The sequence below is a fragment of the Canis aureus genome, chromosome 32 (assembly GCF_053574225.1).
Source record: "Canis aureus isolate CA01 chromosome 32, VMU_Caureus_v.1.0, whole genome shotgun sequence".
Lineage (NCBI taxonomy): Eukaryota > Metazoa > Chordata > Mammalia > Carnivora > Canidae > Canis > Canis aureus.
The window spans coordinates 36,627,610-36,646,146 of record NC_135642.1 but is presented as its reverse complement, the minus strand read 5'-3'; the positions used below and the strand labels follow the sequence as shown (position 1 = coordinate 36,646,146).

The window sequence follows — 18,537 nt, the reverse complement described above, 5'->3', positions numbered from 1 at the left end:
AGGTTGTATTAGAATAGGGAGAAAAACCATAATCCATTTCAAAAGGCTGTTTACGATTCAGATATAAATAATGTTTTATATTGCTAGATTGTGAACACTGGGCTTAATGTTGCAATCATTGCTAATGTTATGAAGCTCACTCTTTTTAAATTAAAAACCGATTTATTTAAAATTGAAATTAAATCATAGTCAGAAATTAGAATTTTGGATTCCTGCCAGTGTCTGCTCACAATCCCCTATTTTGTGAAGAAAACTTTAATTATGTGGTTGAAGTATTTGTCTTTAACTCCAGAGTGGGGTGAAAACTCCACCTTTTCCAAAGTTCTTTCAGCCTGTTTCCTGGGAAGCAATGCTCCCTGGGAAACTCAAATTCATGCAAGTTTTACAGTGTTTTTCAGGGAATAAAAAGTAGAGACAAGTGAATGCCTACTTCTAATCAACATTGTGAAGGCAGGCCGCTCACGCATCTAACGTGGATATGCCATATTTCTTAGAAAGTTACTAAAATGTGACAAAAATTGATAATGAACACAGCCAGTAACTGAAGTACTAAACACTTCTTCAAACTCCCACCCCTACACAAGTGACTGCAGTTACTACAAACTCAATGAAAATGGAGTCCCAGGCACTACATTTCCCAAGAAGGAAAATTTCAGAAACCAAATATCATACTGACGGGTCAGATGTTTGCTGAGATAACTGAGCTGCAATCAGCTAGTAAAATATAGGGAATATATAATAGGACAGTTGATCAATCAGCAATGCAGGGGTTAGGGATGCCAGACTCTGTGCAGTTGAAAATCCATGTATAACTTTTGACTCCCCAGATATTAATAGCCTACTGTTGACCAGAAGTGTTACCGATAACATAGTCAACACATATTTTACACAGTATATGTATTACATGTTGTATTCTTTTTTTTAAAAGATTTTATTTATTTATTCATCAGAGAGAGACAGAGACAGAGAAAGGGAGGCAGAGACACAAGCAGAGGGAGAAGCAGGCTCCATGCCGGGAGCCCGACATGGGACTCGATCCCGGGGCTCCAGGATCACACCCTGGGCTGAAGGCGGCACTAAACTGCTGAGCCACCAGGGCTGCCCCTACATGTAGTATTCTTATAATAAAGTAATCTAGAGAAAAGGGACTGTTATTAAGAAAATCCTAAGGGGCAGCCCTGGTGGCGCAGCGGTTTAGTGCCACTTGCAGCCTGGGGTGTGATCCTGGAGACCCTGGATCAAGTCCCACATCAGGCTCTCTGTATGATGCCTGCTTCTCCCTCTGCCTGTGTCTCTGCCTCTCTTGTGCTCTCTCTGAATAAATAAATCTTTAAAAAAAAAAAAAAAAAAAAAAAAAAAAAAAAAAGAAAATCCTAAGGAAGAGAAAATACATTTACAGTATTGTACTGTATTTATCTTTAAGAAAACTTGCATATAAGTAGCCCCATGCAGTTCAAACCCATGTTGTTCAAGAGTCCAATGTATTTTTTAAATTAACAAAATTTTGATGGTGTCCTAAAAGTTCTTCCACGGGACACCTGGGTGGCTCAGTTGGTTGGGCATCTGGCTTTGGCTCAGGTCATGGTCTGGGATTCAGCTCCCCCTTGGTTTCCTCTCAGCAGGGAGCCTGCTTCTCCGTCACCCTCTGCCCCTCCCCCTGCCTGTGCTCTCTCCTTCTCACATAAATAAATAAAATCTTCAAAAAAAATAAATGAAATAAAAAGTTTTTCCATGTATATTTGTTCTGCACAACCACCCTTAGGTTGGCAGGGAGGATCATTTCTTTTTTTTTTTTTAACATTTTATTTATTTATTTATTTATTTATTTATTTATTTATTTATTTATGAGAGAGAGGAGCAGGGGGGGAGGGAGAGGGGGAAGGAGAGACATCAAGCAGACCCCTCGTTGAGCAAGGAACCCTAAATGCAGGGCTCAAGCTCAATCTCACTGCCCTGAGATCATGACCGGAGCCAAAACCAAGAGTTGGGTCACTTAATGGACTGAACCACCCAGGCGCCCCAGGGATGATCATTTGTAGCCTCTTGATCGAAGACTGGCTTCCCAGAAGACAGGGCAGGCCCAAGGCCATGGAAACAGTGATGCCGGGGTTTCTCCCATGATCCTTTCTTTCCACCATCTGTATTATATCTGTCTACAGTCACAGCATTATTTAAAAACAACTGGATTTTGTATATATTTATACTTGGTGTGGTAAAGTTGATAAATTATCAATTTTTGGCGGGTTCCTCTGAACTAGACTACAAGCTTCTCAAGGGCAGAATATATGTTTTCGCATTTCTTTTGCATCCATATGGCTTATCGGCAGACCCTTCACGTAATGCTTGAAAGCACTTTCCCATGTTTTACCCCAACTGCACATGGCACCCACTCATCCCTGCTCTCCCTAGTCACCATTCTCCAAAACCTCTGCCCAATGTTGACTGGCTGTCAAGTCGCCTTGGATGGTTCCCACTTAATGCTTTGCTGAATTACTGCTCCTTCCTCTAGTCAGGGAGTATTTCTGGATAATGCTGTGATGGGTAAAGATTTACTTTAAAAAGGAAGACGGGGGATCCCTGGGTGGCGCAGCGGTTTGGCGCCTGCCTTTGGCCCAGGGCGCGATCCTGGAGACCCCGGATCGAATCCCACATCAGGCTCCCGGTGCATGGAGCCTGCTTCTCCCTCTGCCTATGTCTCTGCCTCTCTCTCTCTCTCTCTCTGTGACTATCATAAATAAATTAAAAAAAAATTAAAAAAAAATTAAAAAAGGAAGACAGGTTACCTACACTACCCTGGAGTGGATAAGGATTTTAATAAGCCATACCACCTTCCAAAAGTCTTGAAAGGCCCAGGTAACTTCTCCTATGGTAGGAGACACCTTTGGCATTTGCTTTTATTTTTTTCTAAGTACACATGGATACTCTTCCCCCATCCTCCATTCTTAGTAAGATATATCTGCTTCAACAGGAGAGTTACTTGTAATGAACTAAGAATCAGAAATCCAGTTTTGGCAAAGAGAATGTTTTTCACAAATTTCCGATAGTCAGGGGGATTACAACATTCTCTGAGGGAAAACATGCAGCAAACATTCTAAGTGAGATGTTTCAAAATAAATTCAGGAATAAATTGTAGAACATTGTTCCCAGCAACATATAAGTGGTGTGAAATGAGTTCAGGGGAGAACATTTTCTCATGAACCGAGCTCTTAAGAGTTCTTCACTTTGCCCTACTCTGTGCGTTAAAGAAACCATGGTTTAAGACAACTTAAAATTTTACTATTTTAATGCTTTCTCTTTACTATGAGAAAGAAACAGCAATATCAAAGTCTTTTTTTACGATCTTATAACTAGACCGATTTTCCCAGGTTTTTAAAGAGAGATGTTGTTACCAGGTTTTATTACACGGCTTTGATAGCTACATATTATATGAAATCATCTTCATAAATTTTGTATTAAGGTAGCAGTGCTACTACCTGAAATTGATTCAAAATGCTTAAGATACTCAATTACTTTTTAACACTGTTACACAACGCGGTGACTTATATCTTCTATTTCACAAGAACTTGATGATGCAATATCATTGTAATTGATTCATTTTCTCAATTAAATAAAGCTACTGTGCTTTTCTTTATATGAATGCCACATAGACCATAGAGTTAGATATATCCTTTCCTTTCTCTGTCTCAGATATATTGCCTTCAAGGATGTATTTTGTTCCTCTGTTTAATTTCACCAGAAAATTTAATGCCACAGTCATATTTTTCAAATTCTGAACTGCCATGGACTCGACTGTATTTATATTAGGCATATTTTTCACTGTTAAACTCTTTGTTGTTTACCTTTTTCAAAGATCGCATTACTGTACTGGAGCAGCAAGCATAAAACAGACTGAAGCAAAGGCAACCTCCAGTCATTGCCTCTGCTTTTGCACACAGTTCATGAAAGAGTGAAGCCCCTAGTTTTATAGCACATTAAAAGTGGTACTAAGGGTACTCGATATAAAATGTTAGTTTTGTGAATGCCTCCCTTTATTCTAGGTCTGCCGTCCAAATGCTTAGCTGTGAGAGCAGAGTTCAGAGGAACACAATAATATTGTTAGGGCTGATGAACTGCCTGTACCCCACAACATATGAAATGCCGTTTATAACTAACTCGTCCAAGTCCAGAGTCCTGCTTGCACACTCTGCTGGTGGTGGGAGTTTCCTATGTGTAACCAGTACTCTGGGACAATGAGCAGAACAGCAATTGCTCCGATCATTTATATTTTTCTAATCAGACTCCAGAACTAGTAGCATTTTGATAGACTAATTAGATGAATCTTTTCTTTTTCTTTTTCTTTTCTCAGCCCCTAGCTACAAGACTTAAGTCACACTAACCAGAGATAGTTAAGCCTCAGTTTGATGTAAGACAGATCCTTGTATGTTTAAACGGGGAAGACTGCCTTCCTAACAGGCAGGCCTAGGTATCAGTTATGGGGTATTCCTGCAGTAACATTTATCATATATTTCCTTGCAAGGACCAAGTAGTTGGCAATCTCAAAAGCTCCTATAACATGACTAATGACTGGAAAATGATCCTAGAGAGGAAACTGCCAATGCAAAAGTTTGCTGGGGCCTTCAACTTTTTAGTCCACGACTCCAGCGAGAAACAGCAAGTCTGGGAGCCCCACGTTCCATTTCCATCTCTGTAGAGGTGCTTTTTACAGAGCGGGAAAGCCGTGGACTTGCCACCAGCCCTTTTACATTATGTGCAGAAGCACAATCAGGAAACTAAAATGATCCACCTACGTAAGTTCGAGAAGACACCGGCTATAGCTTTCATTTTCTCTTTTACTCTCAGAAATTATGACTTGCCCTGCAGCCCTTGTCGGAGAGATTTATGTGTGACCGAGGTCAGATCTTCCAATATCAGTTGACAAATTTTCTCTTTACATATTTACTGCTTTTCAAGCCTGTGTTATTTTCTCTTAAGTAGAAAAAGGAAATATAAAATTAAATGATATGGTTGGCATTTTTAAAGAATACCAGGGGTGTGTGTGTGTGTGTGTGTGTGTGTGGTGTCACTGACATCACACTCTAGCTTTCAACATTCTATTCTTATTTTACATTTTTGTGTTTTAGGAACGAAAGCTATTTTGCAGACTCTCTTTCCAAATCAGATGCGTCCAGCCTAACCCTGCCTAATATGAACCAGGATTATGGTAAATTGAGACTTTTATATTCTAAGTGAATAATGACCTAAAGTTTTTGTTTTCTTAATGAAAGTAGCTGCAGAGATAGTCTACTTCAATCTACTCACTTTGCTGCTAGGGAAACTGAGGTTTAGAGGGCCACAGTGTCCAAGATCATAGATACAGACTGGCCTAGACCTGACTGCTGATTCAGGAAGCTGCCTGGTGCAGAGAAAATGCACAAACACTGAGAAAACCCCCCAGAATTCCTGTCAGACCCCTATGGCCTCAGAGGCTCCCTCCTTTCACTGGGCTCAGCCTTTGTATACAAAGTGAAGGGATGAACTAGAGGAATCCGAAGACTCCCCCCAGACATAGCTTCCATTCAGGTGCCACAGCACTTGTTCCTACCCATGGGAGAACTGGTACTGGCATTCAATCTCATTTTATCTGGCACTGTGCTGGGTGCTAAAACTTAGGGACACATGGCCTCCAATGCATTATAACTTATAAAACCAAAGTGCTCAAATCTCAAAAAGGCTTCAGTGAGAGAAAAGAATTATTTCCACATGACCACAAGGTAACCACAATGCTTGGTACCACTAACTTAAAGTAAGATTTCCTAGACAAAGGACTGCTTTAGGAAAAAAAAAAAAGTAGAACAGAATGTACTCTAGTGAACCATACATGGGAATTCTGACAAACTGATATTTTTAGATATTGAATGCATGAGGAAACAAAGAAAATGAATAATACTTAATTACTAAAATATAAAATGAACAAGTAAAATTCACATGTGCCATTGTATCTCTCCTGTTTATCAGCCTTGGTCCCTGTTCAAGTTCAAAATAAATCATGAGACTTAATTAAAAACTAAGGACTTAAAAATAGGTGGTAAGAAGATTTAGTAAGGAGCGACTCAATGGGCTATGAGAGAGTCATTAGGTTCCCCACCTTTTAAGATTTACTCATGGCATCTTTCTCTGCTGCCTTCAGCAATCACCAGTTTTGAAAAGCCAAAACCAGACATCCCTGAATCTCACAAACAGCTAGGTGGGACAGAAAGTCTCTACGATGCCCAGAGGAGGGCTCAGCTCAGATGGGACCAGAAAGAAAATCATCACAGCCATAAATTAGATCACTTGGCTCTTACCGCTTCCTGAGTATCAAGGACAATGCATTTTCACACAAAACACAGCAGCCAGAGCATCAAGGTACAGTGTAACATTATTCATTTGCTGGGTCTACCAGTCAGTGAGCAGGAAAGAAAGGACCTGACTGCCGGTCTACACTCTTATCTCTTGTGTATTTAAAATTGACATAGCTCATGTCCTATTCCACATAGGTATATAGGAACCCTAGTAAATCATCCTCTGGGCAAATGTAAATTTTAATATTTAGACTTGAATTTTGTGAGAAAAGCAGAGGCTCAGAAACATAATTTAAAATGATCAATGTGAATTATAAAATTAACCCTCTCCCTAGTGGTACAAAGACTGGCCAAGATGTCCATTAAGCACTTTCCTTTCAGATAAGATTTAGAATATTTTTCTTTTCAAAGAAGATACATTTGCTGTATCAAACTTTTCCCTTTTCTTTGTTCCAAAAGAGGGTGGTTTTGTTTCAGAATCTAGCTTAGAACATCAATTATGTGTGTATGGGGGGTGCAGGCAGTTAGGGGAGATGCAGCTTTTTTGAGAAAGGCCTGTTGACCATTCCATTCTTTATGGTCAAATAAACCTGCTATAGCAAAAGATTTTTAACATGTCAAAATGTCTTAACGGGTTTTTTTCTGAAGCTCTCATTTGGTCTGTACTTCTACTAGCTCCAATCCTCTACATGCCATAGAATCCAGAACGATGTTAGAGGTCACCTGGTCTGACTCCTTGCTCCATGTGGCAATTTACTTTATAATATTCCTGACAGGCAGGCATCCTGTCTTTGCTAGAAGACTTCCAGTGATGGGATTTCAGTTATTCGATCCTGGGTGGCTTAAATTGTTGGAAGGTTCTTTCTTATTATGAGTTCAAATACGTCCTCCCACAAGATATGCCCATGGTCTGGAGCTGTAGTCACTAGACTTCTAGTGATGGCAATTTGCATATTTGAAGATGGGTTATTTCTCCACAATGTTTTCTTTCCTGAGTGCACATCCTGTTTTCTTCCTATGACTGGTTGCCCTCTATTCTCCCCCCTTCTATTACTAATGACATTCTAATAACATTCCCCTGCCCCTCAATAGCCCATGTGCTTCACCTCCAGCTACTTCACCACCAGCTTTATGGGTGGGACATGCGGTTCAGGCTTAAACTAGTCAGTATCATCTAGATCCCCTGGGCTTGGGGAGTTAAACTTATCCAATCAAATTGAAGCCTAGGGCCTCCGGTTGTCTCTGGGGAAGAGAGACCTGCTCTTCCCTTCTAATAGGGAAGCAGGTCGCCCTGGAACCCTAAGCCAGTCTTGGTCTGTGAAGGAAGAAGTCCACCAAGAACAGAGTCAAAAGTGACTTGTTGGACCAAGTTCTACCTAAACCCACCAATACTTGACTTTTGGCCATGCTGTTCAATCAAGTCCCTTTGTAGTTGAGGCAACCTGAGTTGGGTTTTCTCGCTACCTGAACTGGAAAACTGCCTGGAGGAGCTAGGTGTGGTTTGACAATCTCCACCACTATGATGGCATTTCTTGGAATGTGGTTCCATGTGCATGTGTTCCTCATAAAGCAGGACACCCACACCTGCACACATACCTCAGACTGACTGGCTTAGTCACCCTATTTGGGACATTATACACCACTCAGTAGAAGAAACTTCTAGAAGCTATAAGTGTGTTCATGATTTTGATAGCCATATCACATAGTTGGCTCATGGAGAGAAACATGGAAGTTTATTAATCTTGGACTGAAGAAGAATTACTTCTTTCCTATATTCTATTTCTTATATGCTTCATACTGACCAGGGTATTTGAGAGTCAAAATAAGTATATGATTAAACCAACTGCAGAATCTAAACAAGTCTGAGGAAGTTTCTACCTGTTGCCTCTCCCTTGCAACAGATAGGAAATACATCATCAGCCTTTTGTTTGTCTGGTTGAGGAGAGGCCTGTCCAACACTGAAACAGAATCATAGACTCTTGGGACTTGAAAGAATCTTAAAAGGTTTTTTAGTCTGACCCACCTCTGTTTGATCCCTGAATCCCTTCTTCATTATACTCCTAGCTGACTGGACTTCGGCCTGGATGCCTACAGTGATGGGGAGCTTAGGTCTTCTGTCTGTCTGTTCTACCTCTCATTCCAGTTCTACCTTCTTGACAGTACAAATCCATGTCTTTTCTTATATAAAACCCTCAAGTATCTTAAGACAACTCTTTGGAAGCTTTTATCCTTCAGGTATTAATGCTGGCAGGATAGGGTAGAAATATGGACACAGAAGAAAAGGGGACAAAATTATTAATTTAAAGCCTAAAAGTGTGTATTGATTCTTAGTTCCTTCTGATTCTAAAATTTGCTATGCCAACCTATAAAAAAGTCAAGTTAGACTAAATCACTAACTCACTTATTCATATATCTTTATCAAGTACTCTATACAAGGCACTGTATTGGAGTCTGGGACCCAGGGGATGGATGAGCTACCATTGCTGGTCCACAAAAATGAGTGACTTAGGGATCCCTGGGTGGCGCAGCGGTTTGGTGCCTGCCTTTGGCCCAGGGCGCGATCCTGGAGACCCGGGATCGAATCCCACATCGGGCTCCCGGTGCATGGAGCCTGCTTCTCCGTCTGCCTATGTCTCTGCCTCTCTCTCTTTCTCTCTCTGTGACTACCATAAATAAATAAAAATTAAAAAAAATTTTTTTAAAAATGAGTGACTTATTGAAGGTCCCTGAAAATTAGTGATAAAGATAAGACTTAAGCAGAGGGCTTGCATTCTCTCCTAAATGACACTCATTTGGATAAGATACAATTTGTTAGATTCAAGGAGCCGTAGATTTCTAAGGCAGTGTCCCACAAAAAAGGGATATTTTCAGGCATTTCAAGGAATGCTTTCTTTATGGGCAAAGACTCTACATATTGCTGCCTTTAAAAATTTTTTTTGAAAAAATAAAAAATAAAAAAAAAAATAAAATAAAATTTTTTTTTGGCCATGATGTATTTGACAACATTGTTTGACCTGCTGAGATTTTGAGATAAATTGCAATTGCAGTCACTACATGTTTTATATGGGATTAAAAAGGAAAGAATTTTGAAATACAGTTACGCGTAATGATGTTAATTAACATGTGTCTTATTGGTTTGACTGTAAATGAGATTCAAAACAAGATTTAAAGAAGTCATGGATCTAGAATGAACTGAACAAAGTTTGATTTCTGTTTCTGAGTTGTAGGGCACACTTCTCATTTTGATATAAGTAAAATCTGGTCCAAAAGAATCCAAGAGCATACTTGGGGAGATGATGATGAGAAAAGCAGCTGAAGATAGGGAAAAGAGGGGGAAGTTGCTCATACAAAATGAAAGGAAACCACAGAAGGAACTAGGCCAGCATGTTTCTGATTCTGTTTACCAAATAACCCTAAGTTCTTATAAGATATTATTTAGATACATAAGCAAAAATTAACAGACAAAAACAGAACTGCTCTGGGGTTTGTGTGTGGATTGGTGTGTGTGTGTGTGTTTGTGTGTGTCAAGGAGTGAATGTCCACCTACCTATTTCATGTCCTGTCTCTCATCATTCTGCAAATCACTGACCTAGCACACCTCTCTCCTCTTTCAGATGAGAAAACTGAGATCTGTGGTGGGGAGGGAGGGCAGCCAACGATTCCACTGGTTATCTGCTGGGGGTGTCACTTCTTGCCTCCCCGTCCACTCTATAGTGAGTCAGTGAGCATTTGTAGCTGCCTGGCTAGGGAGGCAAAGGGCTGTCCAAAGAACAGGGGGTGGAGGAAGGCCTTTAGCTGGCAACTTTCTTTTGCTTACTGCATTTAACCAAACTAGAACTAGGACTGTAGTCAAGGTCTCCTTATGTACAGAATGGTGCTTTTTGCAGCCTGTTTCTGAACAGAGAACAAGACAAGCTTCATTATCCTCTTTGGTCTTTCTTTCCTCCTCTGGCCTCCTTTCCTCCTAAGATTGACCATTCTATTCTCTAGCTTTTCATTCCCTCTCTTCATGGCAGTCAACATCTACAGACTTTGACAGAATATGGCATAACAGAGTCCACACTTGGTTCTGACTGGTTGCCTCAGTTTCCCACAATTCCTTGGAGCTCACACCCTGGCTGTGTGCATAAACAAACAACTGTCTCCTTTCTTAGCTCCTAGCAGCCCGTGGGACCCTCTTTCCTCTTTGGTGTGTCCTGGGCAATCTCCAGTCCTAAATCAAATCTCCTTTGCTCTTCTTAGGCAACTCAGTGAGTTTTCAACGAACTTAGCTTGTCCATTTTATTGGCACTAAAGAGGGTTGAGTTCTGAGCATCATTAGCATTTTAGTTGAGGAAGAATTCCCAAGCCCCCCCCCCAGGCATTCATTCAGAACTGTTAAACATCTAAAAAGTAATTTGTGCTCAAACAAAACTTGGCTGGGTCTGCCCCCTTCTTTAACTTAGAGTCCCAAATCTATCCAAGTTTTCTAAACTGAAAATAGTGATAAGTAAAACACTGGAGTGCGATCAAAGTTGATGTCTTTGTTGCTGTTGCTACCACTGTTGAGGACCACGTTCCCTGCAGGGATCTGTACCCATCAGCAATTATCTGGTAGACAGGAAGCATCCTGGGACAAGTCCCTTCCATCTCTGCAGACACGCCAGTTGGAGGCAGTACTTGAGTGGATGGTTATGTAAAATAAAAATGGCCATTTGGGCTCAAAGCCTCTGGGTGCCTTTCTCCCTGCAACCATCTCTCTAGAGTGGGAACTCTGTTGCTAATACCTGGTAATCATGAGTGAATCACCGAATGGCTATTGGAATCCCATTTCCTCCTCTATGAAATAAAAGAGTTGGAATAGATCATTGTAAGGTCTCATTACATTCTGAAATTCTATGACCCCATGAAGTAGCAGACAGCACCAATAAAAACCAAGGTGGTAACAGTGGAAGGGCTCCCAGACCACAGAGCCCAAGAGGGAGACAAGATGGCAAAGCTGCCTGCCACCTGAAAGCCAGACTGGGCACCAAGTTCATTACTTCAAACTTCAATTCTATTTCCGGGCTAAACAGATTATTTAAAAATTGTAAAAGAATCAGGGTCCCCAGTTACTGAACTAAAAATGACTAAGTTCTGTATATAATTCTATATATTATGATTGTGATTGTGAATGATAAATTATAACTCAAAAAAGAAAGACTGTAAAGGAAGGCTCTTGTGGGATCAGAAAAGTAATTCATTTTAGTCCTACCTGGTATGAGACATGAGACATGGTCATATATTTTCAGAGCTACATAAGTAAATCCCTAAAGTACTTTCTGGAAATATAAATAATACTAATATTACCTTGCTCTTGTTTACCCTCTTATATTTTTCAAAGTGTCCTCTTAGGTATTAGCTCATCTGATCATGACAACTCCCCACCCCCAGCAGTCTAGAAAATGTCCTGTGATGTGCCAAGTCCCTCAGAGGCATGTGCCAGCTGACCTTGGGGGCAGAGATCTTAAAATGTAATGATTTCCAGCCTCAGACTGGCTCCCAGTCATCTCAAAGGGATTCATGAAATTCTCAACCCCAATTTCATTACCTGGTCTCTGCTGCACTTGCCATCTCCATCCTGACACATCACCTCTCTCCTCTACCACTGTGCCCTTCCATTTTTTCCTTCCCTTCCAGGGCTGCTTTAAAGTTACTTAGGGAAATTTCTAAACTGGTAGGGAAATAAAAGTAATAGTAGTAGTAGTAGAAGTGGAAGTAGTAGTACCCTACTGAATTAAAGTATTGGAAGGATACTACATACAACATGCTGCTTCAGACCTTTAGCTTTTACCAGATGAGTCTCCTTCTGACTAGAGTGGCTAGAAAGTTCTTTCCCATTCTTTTAGCCTCATAGCCTCAGCTCTGGCATCACCTGCTCGGTGAAACCTTCACAGCTTTCTAAAGTGAGCCGACCAGTTCCAGAGCATACTACCTCCTATTGGGTTCCTTTTGCATCAACTGCCACGTGTTTTATATTTTTCTCTCCATTAGACTAGACTCTTTGAGAGCGGGGACCACATCTGTTTCATTTCTGTACTTCCGGTGCTCAGCACAGTGCCAGCACAGAGTGCTTTCTCAACGACAAATACATGTTGAATTGAATTGAGATGTATGTCATGAAATAGTTTAGGAGGTGCCATAAAATCAAAACAACATGGGGTTAGTGTTTTAAAAAAGACAGGGTTCATTAGCCTAGCTGGCTAACTGCATTTACCCCAAATGAGGTATTGATAAGTAATTTATCTTTAATGAAAAATGTCATGTTTCTAAGCAACCCACACTTTGGGGATTCCTAAGAGTTACATAGGTAAATCCCTTAGTCTATACCCTAAGTAACGAGAATGAAAATAATAATGGATTAAAACATGTAGGCTAAAAATCTGGCTAGCAAAAAAACTGCACCCATGTTGCTCTTTTGGAGTCTTGCCAATTACAGGTGAGTACTTAAAGTTTGGGGTAATTACCTACTACTGTTTTTTTATTTCCCCCCTCTGACTAGAGACCTCACACAAAAAACTGGATACTTATGACTTTATAGAATCCTTGATGTTCCGGACTTCAAAAAGTTTACGTAACAGAGGATAAATTCCAAATACCTCTTTTCGAAGAAGGTCAAATTCTGAGGTATTATGTTGCAATTTTAGGTTGCTCTGGTCATGATCAATACATCAGTACATAAATAAGGTAATAAAATCTATGGTCTGAATTTAACACTGGATATAAAACAATATTAAATTATCAAAATTAGGATTAGTAGTAGCATAGTCAAAGGCTTTTAAAACATGAATAAAATTAGGTATAAAAACTAGAATTTCAGCATTAGTTTTTGAAAAGTGTTTAATATTTTAAAATAGTTTTAAGAGCACACGCTTTCTACTCCATTATGAGACAAATGCTCTATCTAGAGCACAATTTATTACTACAGAATAAATGAATGTTTAAAAGACAGTCTGTCAATCGAAAAAGAAAAACACATTAAAATAGCAGGTTTCCAAGCCAAGTTAAACAAAATATTTTCTCCTTGACAAGCTGCTTACATTTAAATGAAAACAGGGCAAATTTGGTCAATAATATGGATTGTATATAATAAAAAGGACCTTAGATCATGTTAATACAAGGATCAGAAAGCAGTAAGTTCAATTAAACCCACCCAATTATTTAGCAAAGTTTCAGATACAGCAAATAAATTAATCTGTTTTAAGTGAAAGTGCTCAGATAAGTAGCTTTTTGACCTGAGTAAGTTTCACTGGCAGCAATCACAGCAAAGCAAGAATCTGCTGAAGCAAGGCAAAGCCCCCAAATCAAACAAACGGTATTAGTAATCAAAAAGCATTTGCAAAACGTATTTCCTTGGTTAGTAGCAGGGGGTTCTGAGCAAACGCCACCTACAGCTTCTCTCGTACTTTGATAGATAGTGCACAGGGGATGAACACACATTCCGTTTACCCACAAACAACTGGGGTATTCTGATTTTAAAACAGGGAATTCCATTTCTGTACTATCTTATGAAAAAGGCCAGTCATTATACTATTAAGAATGCATGTCTTTCACTTAAAATCCTCTATTATCCACTTATGTTGAACTTGTATTGGGATTTAAGAATGCCTCTTTATTGAGACAAGTAATACGTCATCATTTTGTTGAGCTAACAGGCCTGACAGACCCTGTCTCCTCGAGTTAAGAACTCTAGATCTCTATTTTGTACATTGGTGGCAAAAGCTAGCAGAATAAATGAGAATTAGCCAATTGGTAGTAAAGGCTTTTAATCCCAAAGATCCAGACTTTCCTTCTACCGTAGCCTTAACTATTCTATTTGGCCAGATGATAGTATATTCTTTTCAAGAAAAATGATCTCTAGATATTGCAATAACTTATTTGAATGCCATTCTTATGTATTTTTAACAAATAACGTTGCCATTCACTATATCTCTTATGTTTTTGATCCTTTTTACTACTTATCATCGTCTTTATTTGAAACAGATTTTTAACAGATAATCTTGATCGTTACAACAATATCTTGCCTGCATTTTATTCAAATAATTCTTAAAAACAGCTTAAAAAGCCGTTTGGAATAACATCAAGCTTGCCATCAATCAAACGAAAAAATTCCGCTGGCGGTTGTATAAACATCAGATCAAGTCTGATGTCTTCACGGATTTCAGAGTGAACCATAAAAAACTCCATTAACTTCTGACAAAGAATGCAAATTAATCACAACATGGGGTGAAATGAAATTAAAGGCTCTTTTCTAATCAATGACAAGGCGGGATGAAATATTTGTTACTCTCTCTGCACTCAGACTGCCTGGGATGTTTGCGCTTCCTTCGCAAAGCCCCAAATGTAAGGTGTGAGTACAGATTCACCCGCAGTTGCCGTACAGCCCTCCTGCCCCCCCAGAGCTATCTGCTTACAAGTCGTGGAGATTCACAAAACACACTAATCATCTGAATCTCAGGTGCATCCAATTTGTTATTCACACTCTCCCATGCCAGTGAAAAGCCTGGCGCAGACAGATGCACCAGGAACCCTAAATGACAGTTTTGGCCTCCGGAAGTACGATCACTACAACAAAATCTAGTACAGCCTCCAGGTGAAATGTCTGGAGCTCCATATGGAGCAGGGAAAATTAACAACAAGATGAAAATCACTGCAGCAGCGGGGAGTCGGAATTTTTGAAAAAAAAAATGAAATTTAAAGATGAAGAAAGAGAAGTAATAAATTAATGGGGTGTGAAAACATTCAAAGCTTTACAATACCAGGGGCACTATTTGCTCAGATTTTTTTCCTTTTTTTAACTTCAGGTCATTTTGATGTAATTTATTAACCAAGATCAGGAATTGTAGCCAAAAGAACAACAACATTTTTATACATACAAAAGTACTTTAAATACATTTGTATCTGTATTATCTTCACTTTCCTGTGGCAGACATCCTGCTTACCAAATTTCCAAATGTCAGAGCTAGCACATCCCCTGAGAAGTCTCCCTAATGGATTTACTATCATCTTAATGCAAGGCACTATTGAAAAGTTTGAATGAAGGATGATAATTTTTAGCAGGCAATCTTTTTCATTTCTCCTAAATTATGGTGTCATTAAACAAACCATTGCCCACCATCATGTTTTTTAAGTCAACTGAACTTGGATTTACATGATTAACTATACACAGCTCCAGTCCTTTTCCAGACCTGTGCATCTTTCCCAATTACTGTTAATGCTAAATTGTTCAAGAAATGAAGATAATATGTGGTTGTGAGCTATATAAAAACACAATTTTTCATGATCCTATTGCTTCAAAGGCACCCAGAATTTAATGGCAGTAGGGTCAGTGAGAGCTCTGGAGCCCTCTAGACCCTCTTGTCACTCTGCTAAACACAAGGTACAAAAGCAAAGGGCTCTAGGGAATGGCCTTGTCATTATCTACCATGGTATGGCCTTCGGTGTTCAGCACATCTTATCACACAAGAGGCCTCCTTGCCTGGAGATGGAAAACCAGGAGACGGGCTTGGAGGGGCTCAGTGGGAAGAAGAGGAGTGGTGTGAACAGCCAACCATGCTCAGAGTACACCGAGCCCATGCATTTGGTTTAGTTGCCTACCAGACCCAGATCTAACTGTATCCATTCATCCCTGTGAAGGCACAGGTAAGGTGCCTTACCTGTCCAGGCCTCGGTCGCTCACCTGGAGGATGGGAATAATAGCTGTTGCAGGTGGGATTCACAGCCTGAGTCAGATAACAGGAAGGGATCTGAATGAAGCTTGACATCAGAAAGGGGCTAGATGAACCCAAGACACTGCTGTTGTTCCTATTAAAGTTGTAGTAATATGGCTGTGTGTCTATAGAGGCTCCTAAATTTTTTTTCTAGAGTCCTAAACCGCATGCCAGTGAGGCTATGCAACTTCAAGGCCTAAAGGAAAGGATTAGACAGTCCTTCCCAAGAACAAATAAAAAACTAATGCACAAAACAATGAAGTTCATAGAGAAGACTATCTCAACAAAAATCCAGTCCTTTCATCTTTATATTGGCCCCAGGCCACTGACTCTCCCTGATACCTTCCTGACACCCTTCCCTCATCTGGGTCCCCACTGGATACACACTGTGTCACCGGCAGGAAGAGGCACTGCTAACGACACCGTTAGCAGCACTGACGCTGGGCTGGTGGGAGGACAGGTCTCAAAGCTGGCCTCTCCTCTCTGCTCATTTTATGTTCTGCTCCAGTTGTGGCTGGCAGGTTGCCGAGCACATCCTTTTGTGAACTTTGGTTGACAACCAGAAATTCTGTTCTGTGCTATGGCCCAACATCAGGGCCAGTGGGTTGGGCCCTTGTTACTTTCGCGAGTGGTTTCTGTCCATAAACTCATTTGATCTGCATACTTGCTCTAATGAGACAGGAAAGGTAGGTATCAGGATCTGCAATATAGAGTTAAGGCAACTGAAGCTCCAAGGAGTTACAGAGCAAGAATTAAGGCCTGTGGTGACCACAGTTTGTGGTAGAGCTGGGTTCCCATTCTCATCTTTCAGCTCCTGGTCAGGAGCTCTTTCTGATAGGCCCGTCTTCTCAAATTGCCACTAGTGAAGAGTTCAGATCTGGTGCCCTGACCTGACTTTGAGTTCAAAGTAGCAATGTCCTGGGATTGTCCCCAGTCCTGGACAGAAGAGATGCAAAACTATGTGATCATGAGGATATAAGAAAGGCTTTCACCTGTTCAAGGGTCAGACCAACAGGTGACAATGAGGATGAAGCCGTCAATCCTCAGCTTGGTAAACAGAATGAAAGCTGCTTTGACTGGATGGCTATTTATAAAGTAGTGAGTTTTATCACTCAAGGTATTCAAGATGAGTGTGGATGCTTGCTTCTAGAGACATGGTACAGAGGTTTGATTCGATGATGTCTGAGAGCCCTCCCAATCCTGCGAGTTTGTGGTTCACTCCTGACTACTGAGCTTGGGATTCCAAGGAACTAACCTCACCGTAGTTCAACATTGAGTAAATCAACCATTTGGTATGCCCAATTTATGAGGGGATGCCATCTCACAGAACGGTTTGGGGTTCAAGTGAGATATGTGATGGGCCAAAGAGAAGGTATTATTCCTAATCCAGTGTCTGGAATACTACAAAAATAAACAAGGTTGTTCATGTACTTTGAGGACAGTGTGATGACAGGAAGGGCATCGATTCAGTACCCTTTCCCAGTCTCCAGTCTATAGTGCAATGCCTGTAAAATAAATGCCAACTCCACCAAATGTCATTACTGATTCTAGCAACAAAGTGCACAAACTTCTGTTGAAAGATCTGGGAAATAATCCTAATGGCATCAAAGCTGCTTCTATTATTTCAAATAAAAGTCCCAGTTTGGTGACAATATTGTATCACGATTCAAGGAATATAGCTTTCCCCCCCACTCTGGCATAAAGGTTATTGCTAACTAGGGAGTCCAGCACATTAGAATTTTCCAGCTTCCACTTGACTGATCAAGTAAATGTATACTTAAACATTCAAGAAAACAGAATTGCAAAGGTGTACAGCCTCTTCCCAAATCTGACCAGAGCATCCAAATGCTTCATCTGTCAAACACAACAGCAGTCCGTTTCTTAGACTCATCACTTACCAAATCTCACTGGTTAATTACTCGACACATTAGGAATCTCAAGAATATAGCTACATTCTTAATCTCTGGCATTTTTATGAGATGGTTTACAAGTTTTCTACTAAGACTTCTCTGAGAGCTATACTGTAACAGGGTGTCTTCATTTACAAAATTTTAGGGGATTGTATAAATTGGCCAAACAGTGAATTGTTTAAAAATTACTGACAGAATAAGAGGCTTACCAAGATAAATATTCTAATGAGCTATAAATCCTGAAAATGTGATTTTAATTTGATGGGCTACCTAGAGCTAAGCAGCAAGGCTGTATACACTAAAGTCTGACTAAATGCTAGCATGCATGCCAAGCAATTACACTTTAGATTTTCTCTTCAAGGAAAAGATTATATTTAAGCAAAGAAGCCTACAAATTTGACAAGTGAGTCTAACACTCTTGAACCTAATAACTTAGGCGATTTCTCTCCCACTCATCTGATGGCTTTAACTGTAAAAGAAAAAGGATACAAAAGACACATTTCAGTAAGTGAAGGGCCTTTAAATGTCCACATGGGTACCAGGAGAATTCGCTTAAAACAGCTTATAAGGATGGTAGAG

General features: G+C 40.2%; 1 protein-coding gene and 1 long non-coding RNA gene across 9 annotated transcripts in view; both read right to left on the bottom strand.

The window, feature by feature from the left end:
• The window catches only part of MAP2K5 (mitogen-activated protein kinase kinase 5), a 257,977-nt gene that overhangs the window by 64,925 nt on the left and 174,515 nt on the right, over positions 1-18,537 (bottom strand). The gene's annotated exons all lie outside the window — the stretch shown is intronic.
• On the bottom strand, positions 1,786-18,398 carry LOC144303438 (uncharacterized). Its single transcript, XR_013370491.1, has 2 exons — positions 2,788-18,398; positions 1,786-2,577 (listed from the first exon to the last, which is right to left on the bottom strand). It is a non-coding gene; the product is annotated as an uncharacterized LOC144303438 (long non-coding RNA).